At 40.3% G+C, this 9,086-nt stretch overlaps 1 pseudogene; it reads right to left on the bottom strand.

The window, feature by feature from the left end:
- Window positions 1-5,675: 5,675 nt before the first annotated feature.
- On the bottom strand, window positions 5,676-6,273 carry LOC133067191 (transmembrane protein 126A-like; annotated as a pseudogene).
- Between the last annotated feature and the right edge of the window lie 2,813 nt (window positions 6,274-9,086).

Genomic DNA, 9,086 nt, shown 5'->3' with positions numbered 1-9,086 from the left:
CAGGCTCCAATGGAGCTTTTGCTTTTTGTCTAAGCGATGTGGCATTTTCAGAATTCCAATACAAGTTTATCAATATCAACAAATACGAATCTGTTTCCCAAAGCCAGATATGCCCCTGGAAGAAGAGTGTTAATGATAAATATAATTAAGAACTAACTGTAACTATGCTCTTGGAAGGTACTGCTTACACTTGGCCTTGATAATATGGCACCCAAGTCAACTGAAGTTATTGCTTTTATAATAAAAATGCTTAAAAGCCATGATACAACTAAAAAAATTAAAATGCAGATTGTTTCAGTTTAACAAGCAATTTCACATACCTTATTTAATTTGATCTTTACCACTGCCAATGAGATGAGTGAGACAGTTATTGTTACTTCTATTTTAATATTCAGAAACTGAGACTTAAGAATTTTAGGATCTGGCTCAAGGTCACAGATGGAGACCTTAAATCCAGGTCTTTAGAAGCCTCTCACTTCTATACTGATGCTTCTAATCTCTGTTCCCCAAGAACAATTGCAAACCACCAAAATAATTAGAGATTTTTGCTGAGGCACTCTTGTCTAGATTGCCTCCTTTTGCCTTGCAGAAGGACTTACTATGCCTTCAGTTCCTGCTGCAGACCCCATCCGTTTCTGTATACCACTGACTATACTAGACACCATGGGTGGGAGTTGAGTGCCTTCTTCATCTATCTTCTACCCAGCTGCTGTTTACTGAAGACTTCAGCAAAGAGCAGTGGGATCCTCACCCTATTTCTGGTGTGATTTTTAACTTCCTGCTATTCCCCAATCTTCTTTCATTAAGTGCCTTCCTCCCATGTACAAATATGTTCCCTTTCTAAAAGAAGAGAGGCCTAATGTCATGTGTTGTGATAGCTGTGATTTTTCCGGCTCCTGGATTTTTTCCTTCTCTCCTGTAGTTAATACTCGCTCTGCATGGTGCTTTAGCCTAGCAAAGAGCAGAGCCTGTTCTGCCGAGCTTCCTCTGGGTCCTGCTCACCCTCCCCTGAGTTACTGCAGTGCCGTGATGCCACAGGACTCATCCCCATCCTGCTGCTTCCCTGGCTTCTCATCTTCCCCCACTGCCTCTGCACATCCTAGAGGCGGATGTCCCAGCCCGTGCCTTTATGGACCATGGACAAACCCAGCTGAATTTCTTCCCTAACATTATTTAATGTTGTTAACTACCAATGCTTGTTTTGATTCTAAATCTTGGGAAAGTGCCAGGTTTGCTAAAAGTTATTGGGGATGTGAATATCCCCAGGGGTTCTTCCTGTCATGGAGTCCTTGATAACAAGTCCCTCCTTCCTTCCCTCTGGGTTTTCCTTCCCTTCTGGGAGGAAACTGATGGCAGGTTCACAAACACTTGGGTTCTTTCTATTCTTTTTACTCTTTTGGACCAGGCATGGGAGAGACAACAGGCAGCTACCATGCTCATGATGGCTCTAGCACACTGCCTCAGAACATCTCCTTCTATGCACTACTCGTCTCCCTTCCCAGACGAACAGATAAGGTATATTGTCCTCTGTGCAAACATCCCCCAAGTTCCACACTAGTTTCTGTCTCACTCTTGTGGTTGCTAGAACGTGAACACTGTTCTTTTTTTTTAATTTATAATTGAAGGATAATTGCCTTACAATATTGGTTTCATTTCTGCCATACATCAATATGAGTTAGCCATAGGCTGTACATATGTCTCCTCCTTCTTGAAGTGCTCTCTCCTACTTCCCAACCTTTCCCACCCCTCAAAGTTGTTACAGAGAACCAGTATGAGTTCCTTGAGTGATACAGCAAATTCCCACTGGCTCTCTATTTTATATGTGGTAGTATATATTCTCCCATGCTACTCTCTCCATTCATCTCACCCTCTCCTTCCTGCCCCTTGCCATGTTCCTAAGTCTGTTCTCTACATCTGCCTCTCCACTGCTGCTCTGCACACAGGTTCATCAGTACCATCTTTCTAGATTTCATGTATATGCGTTGATATTCGATATTTGTTTTTCTCTTTCTGAACACTCTCCTTGCTCCTCCTGACTCATTACCACATCGCCAAATATCATGCTGACCAGCACAGGTTCTCCTAACTCTACTGGTCCAAGTATTCTATTTCTACCAAGAAAACATAAACACAAATATTCCCAGATATCCATAACCACAAACAAAATTTCTTATGAGTGACCTTTCCCATACACATATGTGAAAGAGCTCAATAATTTCTCCTATGTCAAAAACATAGCTTTTCCTCCTGAATAGTCCTACCAAGCTCTCCCACACTTGAGAAATGAGCTTTTACATATATTTCATCTTTCCTAATAAAAAGTATCCAAACTTTTCTTCACCCCCACTGGGTGCATTTCCCTCATCCCTCTCTTCTCGATCAGGGCTACTTACCTTCTCAGCTCATGTTCATTACTAACTCTTCAAAATTATGCTTCATGAGGCTTTTATGACACACCACACAACTAAGGTAGCCACTTGCTAGAAGTTGTACATCTACAAAATAGGCTATGAGTCCATGAATTTCCAGAAAGAACAGAGCTCAGAGCCCATAAAGCTACTATTTCTGCCTTCAGCAAAGCAGAAAAAGAAGTTGCTGTCTGACTGGAAATGAATCCTACTGTGATACAAGATGATGAAAAGCGAGCTGTTGTCGTCAGTGCTCTTTAGTAGGTGAAAAAACTGGGGTTCAGGTAAGTGAAGTGCATTGCCCAGACATTCACAGTTGACAAATGGCAGAGCTGGACCTCAACCCTCTGAGTGCTTGCATAACCATGGCACCAACCTGTCATTACAACCAAGTTGTCTTTCCCCAATTGCAGCTTTACCAACAAACTTGCCTCTAGTAGTTTGGTTTCTTTTGTGACTTTCGTCAAGGTTTAGAACTGACCAGCCAGTGCAGAGCAGCAAAAATCTTGAGCCTCCTGCAGTGCTCATGTCCAGCTGAGACGGGAAAGCTGACTCTGCATGCTCTTTTCAGCCTCATGCAGAAGTGCCCAAGGGACAAGCCAGTTAGGGGTAGCAGAGTGGACAGCAGGAAGCTCTGGCTCTGGAGCCAACTTGACAGGATTTGTATTCCTACCTGGCCTGGTACCAGTTAGTGAGGCAGCATGAAGAAGTTACTTAACACTTCTGAATCTCCTATCCCAGGGAGAGAGAAGGAGAAAGAAATTAGAATCTACCAGAATGAGTTACTTTTCAGATTTAAGATTATAATCTATGTAATATATATGTATATATTTCTCCTAGAACCAAGGGTTCAATATCTGCTAATTCATTATTTACAATGACTTCATAGACTAGAACTACTGTGAATAAGGAAAACTAACTGTATTAACCACAAAAAGGAATGACTCATATGTTACAATGTGGATGAAACTTGAAAACATTATGTTCAGTAAAAAGAACCAGCTGTGAAAGGTATGTACAGGTCCACTTATATGAAATGTTCCAAACAGGCAAATCCATGGAAACATAAAGAAGATTAATGGTTTCTAGAGCCTGTAGGTAGAGGGGAGTGGAAGTGATTGCCAAAAGGTATGGGGTTTCTTTTTGGAGTGATGATTTGGAGTGATGAAAATGTTATAGAATTAGTGGTGATGGTTTCTTACTTTTGGATGAAAACCATTGAATTCTGTACTTTAAAAAGATGCTTTATGGTATGTGAATTGTATTTCGATTTTTAGAAACAATGGTATTTTTCTACATACCTGTTATAATACCTAAAATCTAACAAAAACAACAGCAACAAAAAAAAAAAACAATATGATCATGCCAAGTGTTGACAAGGATGTGGAAGAATTAGAACTCTCATACACTGCTGGTGGAAATGTTAAATGGTATAACAACTGGAAAATTGGTACTTTTCCATAAAGTTAGACATACACCTAACATATAAGTCAGCAGTCTCACTCCTAGGTTTATCAAAGTGAAATTAAAAGCTGTGTTCACACAAAAACCTGTATGTGAATGTTTATGGCAGTTTTATTTGTAATCACCGTAATCTGGAAACATTCCAAATGTCCCTCAACTGGGAAATGGATTTAAAAATTGTGGCATACAGAGCTAGAACAAATAATACAAAAATTTATATGAAATCACAAAAGACCCAGGACTGCCAAAGCAATCCTGAGGAAAAATAACAAAGCTGGAGGCACAACTCTCCCAGACTTCAGACAATGATGCAAAGCTACAGTAATCAATACAGTGTGGTGCTGGCACAAAAACAGACATATAGATCAATGGAATGGAATAGAGAGCCCAGAGACAAACTCATGCACTTACAGTCAATTAATCTTCAACAAAGGAAGCAAGAATATACAATGGAGAAAAGACAATCTCTTCAGCAAGTGGTGCTGGGACAGCTGGGCAGCCATAAATCAATGAAGTTAGAACACTCCCTCACACCACATACAAAAATATAGTCAAAATGACCTAAAGACTTAACTGTTAGACATGATACCATAAAGCTTCTAGAAAAGAATGTAGGCAAAACATTCTGATATAAATTGTAACAAACCTTTTTTAGATCCGCATCCTGAAGTGAAAGAACTAAAACTAAAAGTAAACAAATGGGACCTAATCAAATTTATAAGGTTTTGCACAGCAAAGGAAGCCATAAACAAAATGAAAAGATAAGCTACAGAATGGGAGAAGATATTTACAAATGATGAAACTGACAATGGATTAATTTCCAAAAAATACAAACAGCTCAAACAACTCAAAAACCCGCCTCAAACCCAGCCAAAAAATGGGCAAAAAGCTAAGTATTAATACGTTACTTCTCCAAAGAAGTTATATAGATGAACAACAGGCTCATAAAAACATCTTCGACACTACTAGTTACTGGAGAAATGCGAATCACAATGACAATGAAGTAACACTTCATACCAGTCAGAGTGGCTATCATAAAAAAAATCTACAAATAATAGACCCTGGAAAGAGTGTGAAGAAAAGGGAACTCACCACACTGTTGGTAGGAATGTAAATTGGTGAAGCCATTATAGAAAACAGTATGAAGTTTCCTTATAAAACTAAAAGTAGAGCTACAGTATGATCCGGCAATCCCACTCCTGGGCATATATCAGGAAAGGATGAAAACTCTAATTCAAAAAGATACATTCACCTCAATGTTTATAGCAGCACTATTTATAACAGTTAAGACATGGAATATAACCTCATATGTCTTCCATGAGCCGACATATCAATAACCTCAGATATGCAGATGACACCACCTTTATGGCAGAAAGCAAAGAAGAACTAAACAGCCCCTTGATGAAAGTGAAAAAGGAGAGTGAAAAAGCTGGCTTAAAGCTCAACATTCAGAAAACTAAGATCATGGCATCTGGTCTCATCACTTCATGACAAATAGATGGGGAAACAATGAAAACAGTGACAGACTTTATTTGGGGGGGCTCCCAAATCACTGCAGATGGTGACTGCAGCCATGAAATTAAAAGACGCTTACTCCTTGAAAGGAAAGTTATGACCAACCTAGATAGCATATTAAAAAGCAGAGACATTACTTTGCCAACAAAGGTCCGTCTAGTCAAAGCTATGGTTTTTCCAGTAGTCATGTATGGATGTGAGAGTTGGACTACAAAGAAAGCTGAGTGCCGAAGAACTGATGCTTTTTTTTTTAATAGTTTTATTTTTGTGTACAGATTTGCTTAACAATCACTCAATTTCTAGGCCAGGTTCTGGTAACTGAGGAGCCTTTATAAGTAGTTTATATTGTCTAGACCCAAGGTATGCAGCAAATCCCCAGTCTGGAGCAAAATGGGAAATAACATCTTTCTAAAGTAAGGCTTAGAAATCCTAATCCAGTAATTTAAGATGTTTCCTTTCTCTGGTAGCAGGGCTGAATTATACCTAGCTGCTAGGCCACCATTCACAGGGATAGCCAAAAAAAAAACAGGGTATACAGGCCACCGAAAACAAGACCAACCAATCCACCTCGTGTTATGGTGCAGGTTTCACAATGCAGATCACCTGTACTCAAAGGTAAACTTAAAAAACCTTTATAAGATACATCTGCTGTCAAAAATGGGCTCACTGCCATTAGTAAGCCAGCAGCTATATGAGCCTGTGTCATATGTAAGATGCGTCGAAAAAGACTATTTGCTATTAGGCCACCGAGAGCCTTAAGTCCAACATATGTTGATCCATTTTCAAGCAGATTCCTTTCTGCTTCTGGGAGCTGGTTAATTTTTCTGGCTATGATATCAATTAAGTTCTCCTTGATGATAGTACCATCTGGTTCATTATTTGTCATCTTGAGCCTTACCCGCGCCTCGGCGGGTCTCCTCTGGCCCCGCGAGGGCTCACGCCACGCTCCGCTAGAGTCGCCTGCGCGCGGCCGTTCTGGGCGCCACGTGACCGGCCCTAGGCGGGCGCCGGGTCAGAGCCAGCGGCGGATTCGAACTGATGCTTTTGAACTGTGGTGTTGGAGAAGACTCTTGAGAGTCCTTTGGCCTGCAGGCAGATCCAACCAGTCCATCCTAAAGGAGATCAGTCCTGAATATTCATTGGAAGGGCTAATGCTGAAGCTGAAACTCCAATACTTTGGCCACCTGATGTGAAGAGATGACTCATTTGAAAAGACCCTGATCCTGGGAAAGATTGAAGGCAGGAGGAGAAGGGGACGACAGAGGATGAGATGGTTGGATGGCATCACTGACTGAATGGACTGGGTTTGGTGGACTCTGGGAGTTGGTGATGGACAGGGAGGCCTGGCGTGCTGTGGTTCATGGGGTCACAAGTCAGACAAAGCTGAGTGACTGAACTGATACTGATAAGACACAGAAGCAACTTAAGTGTCCATCAACAGGTGAATGGATAAGGAAGAGGTGATATATATGTATGTGTGTGTATACACACACATACATATACACACAATGGAATATTACTCAGCCATTCAGCCATGAAAAAGAATGAAATCATGCCTGCCATTTGCAGCGACATGGATGGATCTAGAGACAATCACATTGAGTGAAGTAAGTAGGATAAAGACAAATATTATATGATACTGCTTATATGTGGAATCTAATAATACAAATGAATCTATATGCAAAACAGAAACAGACTCACAGACATAGAAAACAAACATGGTTACCAAAGGGGAAAGTTGGGGGAAGGAATGAACTAGGAATATGAGATTAACAGATACACACTACTACATATAAAGTAGATAAGCAACAAGGATTTGCTATATAGCACAGAGGACTATATTCAGTATCTTGCAATTACCTTTAATGGAATACACCTGAAACTAACACAATATATCAACTACAATTCAATTTTAAAAGTTGTCGTATAGCATAACAATGGAATATGATTCAACAACAAAACAGACTACTGATAGAAGTAATGACATGGATGAATCTCAAATGCATCATGCTAAGTGAAACAAGGAATATTCAAGAAAAACTATGTATTGTATGATTTCGTTTATATGAAATTCTGGAAAAGGCAAAACTAAAGGCATAAAAACAATCAGCAATTGCCAAAGGTTGAAGATGGGGGCAGGATATAACTACCAAGGGGTAACTTGAGGGAATTTGGGGGGGCAGTGTGAATGATCAAACTATTCTGTATCTTGATTGTGGTGATGACTATAGGACTCTATCAAATCTCAGATAACTATACATCAAAATGTGGATTTTATTGTACGTGAATTAAAATCAATTTTTTAAAACTTACTAAAGAAAAATCCAACTTCATAATCACTTCATAGATCATTTCCTCCTTTTTAAACTGATTTTTGGAAAAGTAGTGACTTAGGCTAGTCTCTTAAGGGTAGCTGTGAACTTCGGTGTACAAAGAGTCAGGATGAATTTTAAGGGCCAGAGCAGCAGCAAGCAGCCAGGCCATAGTTCATGCTCAGGGTCCCACATGCCACATCATCAAGGGGCCAAGGCTACCTCCTCACAGCAGCCCTTCCTGGAGGGTCTCCCTCCCTGCATAGAGAGGTATACAAAAGGTAGACATAGTCAGAACCTTTTCCAAACAGGCCAGGGAGAACGGCATAGTGCCAGTTGCAGAATGTTCTGAGAGGAAACAAAGGCAGAGGTGCAGCTACACAGACTGAGGCAATGTGGCAGGGACAAGGATGAGAATGGGCAACAAAATAGGGACAAGAAGAAAGGAGATGGGCAGGAGGAGAATGGCTACGATTTACTGATCACCTACTCTGGGTTGAGCTCTGATCTAGGCACTTTATAAACAGCATTTCGATATTTTCTATGGCATATGTGCTTCTGGTTATAATCATGGGTCATTTTAAAGATAAAAAAAAATTGAATTCTACCTAAAAAAATTATGGATTCTTAGTTATATTCCATTTATGGCTTTTCATTCATGGTGGTAATATGGTTTCTTTTTTCAATTACTTGTTTTTCTTTAAGTCAACCTATGGCAAATTTTAAATAATTGGCAAAAACCATAAAGGCATGAAATTTAGGAAACCCAGCATTATCTTTTTTGATCTCAAAATCACCCAGCATGAGGTAGGTATAATTAGACCTGGGTTACAGAAGAGGAAACTGAGGTTCCAAGAGGTTAAGTAACACTTGTCACACAACTACTGATAGAGTTAGAGTGTAACAGCAGGTCTGTCTTGACTATAAAACAAATGGCCCAGTCAGGTGATCCCACCACCCAAGACCTCCCCCAGTCCTGACAGGTGTGACCATCTTTGTGGTATTAAAAAGAAAGCCATGAGCTGCATTGCATGATGAGTCAACACACTAACATGAGTCACACATTATCACCCACCAGCCCCATGACCTTGGGTGGGTAACTTACATTCCCTAAGCTATGTTTCCCTCATCTGAAAGTGGGATTGCTAATGCCTTTCTTGTGCATCAGTAATGAGGATTTTGTTTTTATTGGAGGATAATTGCTTTACAATATTGTATTGGTTTCTGCCATACATCAACATGAATCAGCCACAGGTATACCTATGTCCCCTCCCTCCTGAATCCCCATCCCATCTCCCTCCCCATCCCACTCCTCTAGGTTGTCACAGAACACCAGGTTGAGCTCCCTGTGTCTCACAGCAAACTTCCACTTGCTATTTTACATAAG

The sequence above is a fragment of the Dama dama genome, chromosome 12 (genome assembly GCF_033118175.1).
Source record: "Dama dama isolate Ldn47 chromosome 12, ASM3311817v1, whole genome shotgun sequence".
Classification (NCBI taxonomy): domain Eukaryota; kingdom Metazoa; phylum Chordata; class Mammalia; order Artiodactyla; family Cervidae; genus Dama; species Dama dama.
This window is presented reverse-complemented; position numbering and strand designations above follow the sequence as displayed.